At 43.6% G+C, this 14,349-nt stretch overlaps 1 protein-coding gene across 1 annotated transcript in view; it reads right to left on the minus strand.

Moving 5' to 3' along the window:
• The window catches only part of LOC126267424 (probable cytochrome P450 303a1), a 152,100-nt gene extending 141,716 nt beyond the window's left edge, over nt 1-10,384 (minus strand). The window contains exon 1 of the mRNA XM_049972676.1: nt 10,322-10,384. The gene's annotated coding sequence lies outside the window, so the exon portion shown is untranslated. The remainder of the gene's footprint in view (nt 1-10,321) is intronic.
• Between the last annotated feature and the right edge of the window lie 3,965 nt (nt 10,385-14,349).

The following is a 14,349-nucleotide window of genomic DNA, read 5'->3' on the forward strand; positions in this document are numbered from 1 at the left end:
CTGTACCTAAGGTCCATCACCGTTCCCTTCGGATCCCTACGTAATTCGGTGCTCTCCGATACACACGATCGAACAGCGGAGGAGTGGTACTCAATCGTCAACTTTAGTTTACAATATCTCCGCATGTAATTAACATTTTACAATGCAACAAACGGCACTGATTACGTATTTGTTTATGTATTCAGATGTGCTAACAAAACTAACGGGGTTCCATTTAAAAAAACGTAGGTTTGTGTTAAAAAACATACTTCCGTGCATTTTTGTATGGTTTGTATTAACCAATTACACTAGCCTCTCACCTCACGTTCAGTCTGTGGAATCGATTCGTCAGTATTTGATGTGGTTTACGAAATATATCCAGCGGTAATGTTACGTGACTCACCCTGTATAGGTCGCTGCTCGGCCTCTTGACGGGCTCCGGGTGGTGAAGACAGACTGCAGGTATACCTCGTAGCAGGCCCAACAAGCTATCAGTGAAGAAGACCGGCGGACACTTGAGTGTCCTCTCCGCCGGAAGGCGCCCTCCCTAGACCTCATCACTGCTCTAGTGATCCGAGAAGTACCACCGACAACCATCGTGCAAGTCACCCGCTTGTTCAATTCTGTACTGTCCCAGATAACGACCGGCCGCGGTGGCGGTGGCGCTTCAGTCCGGCACCGCTCGCCTCCTACAGTCGCAGGTTCGAATCCTGCCTCGGGCATGGATGTGTGTGATGTCCTTAGGTTAGTTAGGTTTAAGTAGTTCTAAGTTCTAGGGGACTGATGACCTCAGAAGTTAAGTCCCATAGTGCTCAGAGCCATTTGAACCATTTTTTAGACGGCTTCGAGCCAGTCGTTGACATCCAGTCCCGTTCTGGGCTGCAGACCGACCGTCACCCGCGTCGAGTCCACGCTTCGGACCACAGCACAGCGCCTGCCGCTGCTGCTACCCATCTGACATCGCCGTTTCACGCCTTCGACGGGATCGTCAGCCACTGGACGTCTGTCAGCTGCTCCCGCGCCTCGACCTGTGTCTAGACGGCCCACTAGCTGGCAGTCCAGTTGTTGTAGAGTGCCGCTGATCATCCGCCGTATCTCCGGGCTCGTCACCACTTACGACTTCGTCGTAGGGGGCATCGTCAAGGTAGGCTTTTTAGTTGCACTGAAGTGTGGACTGTCGTCCTCTGAACCTGTACTGATTTTAGTTCAAAATCAATAAACAAAGAGTTACTACTGCAACGTGTCAGTTCAATCTCTACCAGTCACACCACGCGGCTAAGGTTACCTCAGATGCAATAGCCCCAGCACCCGAGACATGCTTGTACGCACATGCGATCAGGCAGAGTATCATGTAGACATTTTACCTGTTGCGAAAGGAGCCTATGTAGAAGTATATTGATTTCCTGCATAAACTTTTTGAGTTACTTTACACAATGCCGCAAACCGCAATATTCTACGTGTCATAGATTTTGTTTTGTTTTGTTAATTGTATTTGGAAATCAGGGATATTTCATGTGGAGCCGTGCAGTAATCCCTCTAAGAAAAGAGCCACAGATGTACTCAAGCAACGGAAGATGACCAGCCTATATAGTACTCATTTCTTTCTTCAGAGCTACAACATATAAAATAGGCAGAGTCTTGGGCAGAGTATTCAGTTTTCCGACCACAACAGAAAATTTACAGAGATGCTGTGCCCAGTAAAAGACAGCCTTGGCATCAGCAATCCATGAATTTATAAAATGCTTTGAGGAAGTGGAACCAGGTACTTCCGTCCGTCAATACGGAGGATTCCAAAGCGCTGCACAGAGTACCGTCAACCACTTTAAATATCGCGATTCTGACAGATCTGCTGTTGCCGAACACAGCTTCACGAGGAAACATACGATTATTATATTTGACGAAACGGAAACCTTGTCCCTTGCATCTACCTACAGGGATTCTGTCATAAAAGGAGCCGTTGAGATCATAACTTGTAACAACTACTTTAAGCGAGATAGGACTACACTCTCAGTGATAAATGGAAACGGCGCTTGATGCTGAAAGGCGACAGAGAAATCAACTGAATATTCCTCCACGTAACGAAATCAGCATTGCTATCAATGTTCTTCCGTGGTAGACATCGTTATAATCTGTTGTAGCATATGAAAGTTCCGCGCCTTCGTGAAGTCTGATATAATTCGGCCAACTGAAGTACATACAAACTAAACTCCGCCCGAACAGGCCATGAAGACCCACTGGTATCGACCGGTCGCCGTGTCATCCTCAGCCCACAGGCGTCGCTAGATGCAGATATGGACGGGCGTGTGGTCAGCACACCGCTCTCCCGTCCGTATGTCAGTCTGAGACCGGAGGCGCTACTTCTCAGTCAAGCAGCTCCTCAGTTTGCCTCACAAGGACTGAGTAGACCCCGCTTGCCAACAGCGCTCGGTAGACCGGATGCTCACCCATCCAAGTGCCGGCCCAGCCCCGCAGCACTTAACTTCGGTGAAGTACATAACGGCGTACTGAAATCCATTCTTCTGGCAATGACGAAACAGCGAATGATGTAAAGTTTGAGGTTACATACAAATTTAACGCGGTACGAAAATCGTAATGCATAATTACAACAACACGTCAACACTACTACCCCTCTAGAGTACACAAGTGATGCTTTTGCTGTTTATGAAATACACGACTACGTAACGAAGAGAGATTACAATGAGGACTGGTTATCATTAGACATAACCGTATCGTTGACATTGAGATCATTTCAAGTCGAACAAGGAAGGAAGAGTTGTATCGTCAATACCTAAATGATAACAAGGGGTGTCAAAGATTGGCTATTCAGTGGCTCAAGAAGAAGGCAACATATTGCCTCTGGTCTTGTTGAAGTGGTTTAGAAAAACTTGAAAGGTTTTTTTACGTGTTGGACAGATAATATTCGAGGAAGAGTGTCACTTTTCGTGAGTGGTTCGTTTAATAAGGGTAACAGCGTCACCGAGATTCTCATCAAACTCCAGTGGCATGCGCTACAAGAGAGGCGTTGTGCATCACGAGGAAGTTTCAAGCTGAAATTCTGAGAGCTTGGGTTCCAACAAGTGTCCGCCAACAAAGTACTTTCTCCAGCTTACACATCGCGACATGACAGGAGAAAATCGTAGAAATTCGAGACCATGTTGATGGAAAAAAGAGGGGGAATGGTGGCATAGAATGTTACTTCGTGAACGGAAAGCGGATGTGCGGGGGAGTGAGGAGGGTGAGGAATGAAATGATGTTTGTACTCGCAGTACCTTTGGCCTCACACATGCGGAATATAGATGCAGACGTAGAAACCGCACTACACCCACTTACGAGCCCCTGTATTATGCACTTCACCACACGCTGGATGCAGAACTGTAAGGTACTTGCAAGAGCTCTGAAAAAAAAAAGAAAGGATTTCACTAACACATGCAGCATGACTTTAATTGTTTCTTTCTTGACAGAAACCTCGAGTGATCTGTAGCGAGAAATATCTAGATTTGTAAACGTCTAGTACAGTCATTCGCCCTCTGCTGCTGGTTGCCTACCTAATGACTTCCAGGGGCAATAAAAATTTGATTTTCGGTACCTCATTTAATTATTGACCAAATTTAGAAAATCTAAAATGCTCTCATATTTTACTCATTGAGATGTATAATCTTACATTAAAATTTTAACACAAAAATTATTAAAAGTAGAAACTGTGTATATGTCTCGAGGGAGTGTAAGTCCCGGCGCGCAAATTACGCAGTCTATATTCATCCTGTATACGAGATTGAGAGCACTTATCGACTTCTAAAAATCTTTAGATCTAAGAAGGCGTGCTGAAAAGTAATGACCCTCCTCCCTATTTTTTTAGGTGCGAACTCTTAAAGCTTTTTAAGTAACATATTTATTTTTCACAGTGGTGACAAACCAGTTTGTTGATGCAGTCATCGTAGAATGTTTGTCTCCGTTGCGTTGACGGAGCCGCAACCTCACCTCTGCTTGTACCATTTCATTACATCTCGATGATGTTCTTGGAGTTTTGAAAACACATGAAGTGGAAAGCGAGCAATTCGGGATTATATGGGAGATGATCGATGACAGTGAACGCAAGGCGGTGGACTACTGCAGATGTCGCAGTGCTCGTATGTGGTCTTTTCAAGCCTTTTGGAAACTTTGTCTCGCTGAAACCCGTCACAAAGCAATGAAAAGAAGAAACTTTAGGGATTATTACAGTTTCTCTGTTCAAGCAGTACAACTTCAGTGAGAGGCACATTTTTTTTTAATTTAATACTTTTTTACAACTAATGTTTGCTGATAGTGTCGGCATATAGCACTGAATGTACCTGCAAAATCATACCGTTGTACGAAATATGGTCCATGAGATATAATGTCATAAAGGTTGAGATGAGTGAAAGACGAATTTTTCTTAAAGTAAAGCACAAATTACGTGCACTGTTCTCACCCAGTGTTTGATAATGAAAGCAGTTAGAGACTTCCAAATGGTTCAAATGGCCCTGAGCACTATGGGACTTAACTTCTGAGGTCATCAGTTCCCTAGAACTTAGAACTACTTAAACCTAACTAACCTAATGACACCACACAAATCCATGCCCGAGGCAGAATTCGAACCTGCGACCGCAGCGGTCGCGCGGTTCCAGACTGTAGCGCCTAGAGACTTCCAACAAACGTTTAACATAATTAGGATTCTGTGTTTTTAACTATAAAGATTTTACAGGTATAACGTCAAGTATTTAGCACATCAACTCATTTGTAAAGCAATCAGGCGTCTGAAGCTGCCTTATACGTGAGAGCTCTGGCCACCCCGCGCAACGGCTACATACCCGTCTACCTAGTCTACAGACATCACATCGGAGCAAAAGTATGTTGATTTCGTATTCAGTCAGCAAAACACATTAAACAGATACGCTTTAAAAATAGTAAGGCAGATTATTCAACACATGTGAAGTATCCACCATAACAGCAATGCAAAGATACCATACGCAGCAAAAAAGGAAATAAACAGAATGAAACTACCGTGGGTTGACCTTAATGGTAACGGTCATTCTTTGTCTCCAGTTTTTAACCGGGAGAAATCTGACGACCTTAGAAAGAATGCTTGTCACCGTCTAAACAAATACCTGACAGTTTATAGAACCTTCATTTGAATCAACGTTGTAACTGGCTTTTTACACTACGAAGACAGTATTGTGCACTTGGAATAAACCGAATGGGCTTGCGCTTTTGTTAACAGACTGGTCTCACGTTCATGAGGGTAGAGGCTTCAATCTCCATCCGACTAGCGTAGTTTCCCTAAATTAGTTCATGTTATTCCGGGATGGTTCCTACCATAAGAGCACCCTTGTCAGACGATTTTTGTTCTAAACCTGGAATGTGACTCGGTGACTCAGGTATTTATAAGTGTAACGGTAGGAAGAAGACGAAGAGAGGGAACTGCATAAAATCTTTATATCATTTCACCGTTATTTATATAAAAACTTTTTTGATAGTTCTTATTACCAGTTCACGGCTTTTAACTTGTACTTTGTACTTTGAAGTTTGATGAAATAAAGGAGGACGGACAGAAAAGAACAATTTTATTATCAAATTTTCTGTTATTTAGCGCAAGACCTCAATCAAAAAAATCATCTAGAAAGAAAAATATGAGTAAGAATTTCTAATTTAAAATCGGAAAGCGATTACTTAGGTTTTTGAATCCAAAAAAGACAATGAAGGCAGGCGGAGGTGGCAGACAAATCGGTGAGTGACATGAATGACTGAAGGGGAGGAAGGACCTCTGATTTAAAAAAAAATTGCCAGACAGCAGATAAAAAGTTCTAGGGTTCAATCCACAGTTGGTCCAATCTATCCCTTCTTTTCTGTCAGCTGCGGCGCGGGATTAGCCGAGCGGTCTTAGGCGCAGCAGTCATGGACTTTGCGGTTGGTCCCGGCGGAGGTTCGAGTCCTCTCTCGGGCATGGGTGTGTGTGTTTGTCCTTAGGATAATTTAGTTTAGTTTAGTTTAAGTATTGTGTAAGCTTAGGGACTGATGACCTTAGCAGTTAAATCCCACGTTCAGCTGTAGGTTCACCCAATATCTAGCTGGTAATGTCAGTTCGAAGGTCGGAAGAAGAGCAATGAATGCCACCTCCAAAAGTAACACGCCTAGTTAACTGCTGAGGCGTTCAAACCTACCGTGAGCTGTCCAATATCCTAGTGAAAGGGCCGCCCACGAATGACACTACTACGACGGACAACCAAAGTTTTAATTAACATCTCAAAAAAGTAAAGTTTGCTTGCCGATACGTGTGTCTGGTACAGGTACACATTGACATCCCAGCGCAGCAGCCGTAGTAGGCCGCTAGACGAATCAGAACATGATGACGCAAGTCATTGATACAGTGGAATATCGCGCGTAATTCGTTTCCAGCAGCAGCGGAAATATAGCAGATGTGTCACGCCAATCGAGACGACTTCTTTAGCCGTTTGGCTTGGCCTAACTCCACTATGTCAGTGGGTTGCGCGGTTATGTTCTGACTCGCCTAGCGGCCTACAACGGCGCTGGAATGTCACTGTGCAATTGGAGTGCAGACATGTACCTACAACAAACAAAAAATTGCGCAGTTTTACTTTTTGAATACCAACCAAAGTAAAAGAAGATTATTGGAGTGTGGTCGAAAGAAATCAGGCGTTTCGGAGGAAATTAGGTTAGGAAATGAGACGCTAAAAGTCGTAAATGACTTTTGCTGTTTGGACAATACAATAATTGATGGCGGCCCGATTAGAGATCGTATAAAACGCTAACTACTAACAGCAAGAAAAGCATTTCTGCAAAAGACAATTTTTTAACATCGAATCTAAATTTAAATGTTAGGAAATCTTTTCTGAAGGTATTGGTCTTGAGCTAGCTTTCCTTGTAAGTGGAACGTGGACGATAAACAGTTCAGGGCAGAGGAGAATAGAAGATTTTTAAATGTAATTTTTAAATGTAATTTACAATCCAGTGGGCCAGGAGCGAAGACGTATCTCTTAGGGACATTATGTAATGAAGCCCAGATTGCTGCTATAGCATTTTAAAGATTTATTTGCAACAACAGTAGCATACTACAACACAACTTACAGCATAAGAGTCATAAACTTGCGCCAGGTTGTAACACAATACAGAATGACAGAGACCACTGATGATATATGGACGTAAATATCAAATTTGTATATCCGACAGTATGATTAACCAACATTATAATAAAGCAAGAAAATGTTAGCCAACTTTCGCAGATGGTCTGAAGATGGCATTCTTCCCGAAATGGATTCATCACAATAATTACATAATTAACCTACTACAGCGTCAATCTGGATTTCATTACGCAAGGTCTTTTGAAATGTCTCGCTACTGAAGAATGCTGAAGATTATGTAGAATAAGACAATAAGCGCCGTAATTGACCACAGACGGGTCAGTAGGGTCCCACCGATCGCCGTGTCATCCTTCAGCCAATAGCGTCATGTAGATGGTTCAAAAAGGGTTCAAATGGCTCTGAGCACTATGGAACTTAACTTCTGAGGTCATCAGTCCTCTAGAACTTAGAACTACTTAAACCTAACTAACCTACGGACATCACACACATCCATGCCGAGGCAGGTTTCGAACCTGCGAACGTAGCGGTCGCGCGGTTCCAGACTGTAGCGCCTAGAGCCACTGGGCCGCCTCGGCCGGCGTCATGCAGATGGTGTTTGGATGGGTCGGGTTCAGCACACCGCACTCCTGACCGCTGTTGGGTTAGCAGGCCTGTTGCCGCTAGTCAGTTGGCAACACGAGGCTGAAGGCACCCCGTCCAGTCCTCCCACCAAGGGAAAACATTCCTGACAGTGCTGGAAATCGAAGCTGCTTCTTGCGCTTGCTGGTAGGCAAGTTGACCAAATAGCTTCGTAGGCAAACCAAAGATTATATAGGTAGATCATATAGCTAATGAGGGAACAAATTGGGGGGAAGGGGGGGGGGGGGGAATTTTTATGCGCAACTTGACAAAGACGGGATCGGTTGACAGGCCACATCCGGAGACATCTAGGAATCGTCCGGTTGTTAATAGAGGGAAATGTGGAGGGTAAAAATTGTAGAGGGAAAGACTGTAACGACACAGTTATGTCCACACTTATAGTCACTCGCTATCGAAACATAAAAATCATAACGTAAATGTTATTTGCGAGTTTAATAATTCCAGTTCATAATACTATCTGGAACATTTCATAATTTTCGCCACTGCTCTGAGACTGTAACCAGTGACAGCATCTATCTGCTCCATGTCGACCTTCCATTTGTCAAAGTTGTTTTGTTTACATTTGATTATAAACTGTCAGCACGTAAATATAAATGTAGAGTATTATTACCACACGTATTTCGCTATAAGACGGCGCTGGCTGATTTGATGTCTTCATGATCACGTATTCAAATAACTAACAACTTTTATAGTAAATCCTGACAGGTGCATTATAAGATGGAGGCTTGAATGCGTTTACATCCATGCCACTTGCTCTATCTAAAACTGAGCCTATATGGTCATTACATTTAATATCTACAAACTGTTTACAACAAACCTCTTGTATGAGTCCTTCAATTCAACTGTGACTTATTGATATTTTTGCATTAGAATCTACATAATTACGTTTTGTGGTATACGCAATACAATAAACACGTTTAAATGGACGTAGGTTGCAGTAGTTAAGCAGAAGTGAAGAGGCTTGGGGTATTAAGAGAAATTTGTGATTAGATAGAGGATTTTCTGGTATTTAGGAGGCAGCAAGTTATAATGGATGGAGAGTCATCGAAGTGAAGTAACTTCGCGTGTGCCCCAAGGAAGTGTGTTTGGATCCTTGCTGATCACATTGTACATTGATGATCTTGCGGACAGTCTTAATAGTAGCCCGAGACTTTTGGAAGTGATACAGTAATCTGTGATGAAGTTGTGTCTGAAATAAACTGCTCGAGTATTCAGTCAGATCTTGGTAAGATTTCCAAGTGATGCAAAGACTGTCAACTTGCTTTGAATGTTCATAAATGTAGATTTGTGTATTTCACAAAACGAAAAAAAACGTTGTATCCTTTGACTATAATAGAAATGTGTCACAGTTGGAATCTATCAAGTAATACAAACACCTGGGTAAGGCAGTTTGTAAGGATATGAAATGCAACGGTCACACAGGCCCGGTTGTAGGCAAAGCACGTGGTAGACTGCGGTTTATTGGTAGAATACTGGGCAAATACAATCAGTCTACAAAAAAGATTGCATACGAAACACTCGTGCGACCCTTTCTAAAACACTGCTTACCTGTCATAGCTGTACCTAATAAGACTAACAGGATACTGAACGCATACAGAGAAGGACAGCACGAATGGTCACAGCTTTGCTCGACCCACGAGGCAGTGTCACGAGAACGCTGACAGAACTGAACTGGCAGACGCTTGAAAATAGACGCAAACGATCCCGTGAAACCCAACTTAGAAAGTTTCTAGAACCAACTTTAAATGTAGAATTGAGGAATATATTAGAATCCCCAATCCCGTACGTATGGCTTCCATAGAGATCGCGAAGGCAGGATTAGACTCATTAAAGCGCACACAGAGACTTTTAAGCAATCATCCTTCCCTTGCTTAACACGTGCATGGAACGGGAGAAATGCGAAATGACTGGAAAAATGGAAAGTACCCTCTTCCATGCACTGCACAGTGGTATACAGTGTGTGGATGTAAAAATAGGCTAGTGCGGAGAGGCATGCCAAACCAGTTTTCGACCTGAAGATCAGAGCAATAAAACAACAATTAAAACTTCACGACTGCTCATCGTATGAACAGAAAGGCTATCGATGCAGTTTAGCCCTCACAAGGGAGCAGGGAGACTTCGAGCCGAGTTTTTGAAAAAATCCTTATATTGTCACCATAATGAAATTTTCACTCTGATCGGAATGCGCGGTTGACGTGCTTGTGGAAGTGAAGCAGTGGGGACGAGTCGTGAATCGTGTTTGGGTAGCTCAGTCGGTAGAGCACTTGCCCGCAAAAGGCAAAGGCCCCGAGTTTCGGTACATATTCCATATATCTTTTAAGTTTTTCAGTTAAACTTACGTTAAAAAATTAAATGTCTATAGTACACATCATTTTTCCAAAGAACGTCATAAAGTATGTTGTTGATATAACTCAACAACAGTTAACGATTTTTTTTAAAATTGCTTGGTAATGCGTGTTATGGAAAATGCCTTGGTGTGCTGCTAGGGTTGAGACGGAGTGGAGGTTGGCGCAGACGCCAGCAGCTCTGGGGAAGGATGCAGCCAGCTTTCCCACCGGCCCGTGGCGAGGACGGTTCGTGGTACTCACGTGCTGGGAGCCCGCGGCGCGCTCAGCTGAGGTGATCTGGACCGGCGAGGTCTGCGCGGAGACTTTCACTGCGCAGGCGCGCCGCCGAGCACCCCGCCTTATACCCTCTCCCCTCCCTTCCCCTCCCCCACACAAACAGCCTTGCGCATTAGCTTTCTTTACATCCACGAGGCACCAGTCCACCTCTTTACACAACTTTCTTCAGCGCCGGCAAAGACATGCGTAATGCCAGAGAGCCCTGGACAGCATCCGAGAGGCATTAGACTCAGCTGGTTGACATGAAAAAAAAAAAAAAAAAAAAAAAAACACATACACACACACACACATGCACGAGCCACGGACAGTGGCTTTCAAGAATTATCCGAGTGATCGTAGTCTCATTAGAGCACATTGGCGTGCGGGTAATGTACTGGGTTGTTATAATTAAAGTGCGGTTACTCATAGAGGCCCAGTGTGGGCCTAATTATCATATTTCAGCGAAATTTGGTAGATATTCTACTGCGTTAATGCGGAACCGACCTACGTGCTAAAAATTAACTACAATTTCAGCCACCAAGTGCAAATCTGGAGCTGTGAATGTAAGAGATATAAAGAAATTTTTCCATATCTAAAGGATTAAGAATGGGGTGTGGGCAGAAAAGTACAAACAAGTCAGAAAGACATAATGTTGATTTTATTATTACCTACACTACTGGCCATTAAAATTGCTTCACAAAGAAGAAATGCAGATGATAAACGGGTATTCATTGGACAAATATATTATACTAGAACTGACATGTGATTACATATTCACGCAATCTGGGTGCATAGATCCTGAGAAATCAGTACCCAGAACATCCACCTCTGACGAACTTGATACGCCTGGGCATTGAGTCAAACAGAGCTTGGATGGCGTGTACAGCTACAGCTGCCCGTACAGTTTCAACACGATACCACAGTTCATCAAGAGTAGTGACTGGCGTATTGTGACGAGCCAGTTGCTCGTCCACCATTGACCAGACGTTTTCAATTGGTGAGAGATCTGGAGAATGTGCTGGCCAGGGCAGCAGTCGAACATTTTCTGTATCCAGAAACGCCCGTACAGGACCTGCAACATGCGGCAGTGCATTATCCTGTTGAAATGTAGGGTTTCGCAGAGATCGAATAAAGGGTAGAGCCACGGGTCGTAACACACCTGAAATGTAACGTCCACTGTTCAAAGTTCCGTCAATGCGAACACGAGGTGACCGAGACGTGGAACCAATGACACTCCATACCATCACGCCGGGTGATACGCCAGTATGGGGATGACGAATACACACTTACAATGTGCGTTCACCGCGATGTCGCCGAGGATGAATGCGACCATCACGATGCTGTAAACAGAACCTGGATTCATACGAAAGAATGACGTTTTGCCATTCGTGCAGCCAGGTTCGTCGTCGAGTACACCATCGCAGGCGCTCCTGTCTGTGATGCAGCGTCAAGGGTTACCGCAACCATGGTCTCCAAGCTGATAGTCCATGCTGCTGCAAACGTCGTCGAACTGTTCGTGCAGATGGATGTTGTCTTGCAAACGTCCCCATCTGTTTCAGAGATCGAGACGTGGATGCACGATCCGTTACAGCCATGCGGATAAGATGCCTGTCATCTCGACTGCTAGTGTGATACGAGGCCGTTGAGATCTAACACGGCGTTCCGTATTACCCTCCTGAACCCACCGATTCCATATTCTGCTAACAGTCATTGGATCTCGATCAAGGCGAGCAGCAATGTCGCGATACGATAAATCGCAATCGCGATAGGCTACAATCCGACCTTTATCAAAGTCGGAAACTTGATGATACGCACTTCTCCTTCTTACACGAGGCATCACACCAACGTTTCACCAGGCAACACCGGTCAACTGCTGTTTGTGTATGAGAAATAGGTTGGAAACTTTCCTGATGTCAGCACGTTGTAGGTGTCTCCACCGACGTCAACTTTGTGAGAATTCTCTGAAAAGCTAATCATTTGCATATCACAGCATGTTGCTCCTGTCGGTTAAATTTCGCGTCTTTAGCACGTCATCTTCGTTGTGTAGCAATTTTAATGGCCAGTAGTGTTTCAATAATACGATCCGTTCAATATGAGCACCGGAAATGCTGTACAGCGCCGGTTTTCCATCTTGTGGCCAGAATTGGAACTGTTTTTCTCCGGTGTAAATCAGTTCTGCATTAATGCAGTAGCATACCTACCAAGTCTCCCTGCCTTACGATAATTACTTCCCACAACGGACCTCCGTGGGTATCTGCACTTTAATTCTAACCACCCTGTACGTGTATGTTGCATCTGCGATAAACAAGACCGACGATCTGCAGCGAATTGACGCATGGTGCACGGAATGGCAATTGAATCTCAATGTAGACAAGTGTAATGTGATGCAAATACATAGAAAGGAAGGTCCCTTATCATTTAGCTACAAAATAGCAGGTCAGCAACTGGAAGCAGTTAATTCCATAAATTATCTGGGAGTACGCATTAGGAGTGATTTAAAATGGAATGATCATATAAAGTTGATCGTCGGTAAAGCAGATTCCAGACTGAGATTCATTGGAAGAATCCTAAGGAAATGCAATCCGACAACAAAGGAAGTAGGTTACAGTACGCTTGTTCGCCCACTGCTTGAATACTGCTCAGCAATGTGGGATCCCCACCAGATAGGGTTGATAGAAGAGATAGATAAGATCCAACGGAGAGCAGCGCGCTTCGTTACAGGATCATTTAGTAATCGCGAAAGCGTTACGGAGATGACAGATAAACTCCAGTGGAAGACTCTGCAGGAGAGACGCTCAGTAGCTCGGTACGGGCTTTTGTTAAAGCTCCGAGAACATACCTTCACCGAAGAGTCAAGCAGTATGTTGCTCCCTCCTACGTATATCTCGCGAAGAGACCATGAGGATAAAATCAGAGAGATTAGAGCCCACACAGAAGCATACCGACAATCCTTCTTTCCACGTACAATACGAGACTGGAATAGAAGGGAGAACCGATAGAGGTACTCAGGTTACCCTCCGCCACACACCGTCAGGTGGCTTGCGGAGTATGGATGTAGATGTAGAGAGATGTAGACGATAGTGTGGTAGTGGCGACAAGTGTTAGCGCCATTCCCATGGACCTGTTCATACTGGATCACCGACAAGGACATTCATAATCCCTCCTCGCGTCTTCATCACTATTACCCTGGATGAATGATGGACGCGTTTCTGGTTAAATGCTTGCCGAACCAGGAAATCGGAAACTATCATTATTAGGTTTTAGACAATTTTTTGGACTGAAGCGATAGCTAAACTGAAAAAAAAACAGATATGTGTAAGAGTTCCCTTTTTTTCAATAATGAGAGGTGTAGTAAGTAACGGCGGAGTCCGACAGAGAAACATTTTGAAGATATCGCGATGTGATCTTCCGGCATAAGCTTGGTTACGTATCGTTTATTGGTTGTAAAGCTGTTTTCACTCTAAGATAATATTGAATACCTTATCTGTCAATCGCTAAACCATGCAATAAGCAAATGCATTTAACATTATCGTCGTATACATCTACAGAAGTTTGTAGTTATATGGTTATGGTTCTTCACTGATAATTTATTATACCAAAGACATATTTAACAATTCTTCATGCCCTTCATAATCCAATGTCGTAGCATTCTTTGTCAGCATCTAACTAATGCCTTCCGCTAGCTAGATTAATGTTTTTGCACTCATAATTAGCAGCAACTATTCTTGTAACAATGGAACATTATATTTGTAATCGCTGAGAAGAGCCAGAATGGGCAGGGTAAATAATTTGAATACGTTTCCCATCTACACTACTTAAGCTGTTGGAAAACTCCAAATGTTTAAGCAGTCATTCACTATTTATGTGTATCACGACGTTTGTAAATTTCTTTTTTGGCAGTCTTCCCATATAACTTAATTAGTTTCCTCAAGAGATGCAACTCCAGCGCTAAAAAAGAAACGCTAGGCTCATAACCGACTGTTCAGTTGATAGAAGCTCTTAAAAAACCGAAA

This window comes from Schistocerca gregaria, chromosome 4 (genome assembly GCF_023897955.1).
Source record: "Schistocerca gregaria isolate iqSchGreg1 chromosome 4, iqSchGreg1.2, whole genome shotgun sequence".
Taxonomy (NCBI): domain Eukaryota; kingdom Metazoa; phylum Arthropoda; class Insecta; order Orthoptera; family Acrididae; genus Schistocerca; species Schistocerca gregaria.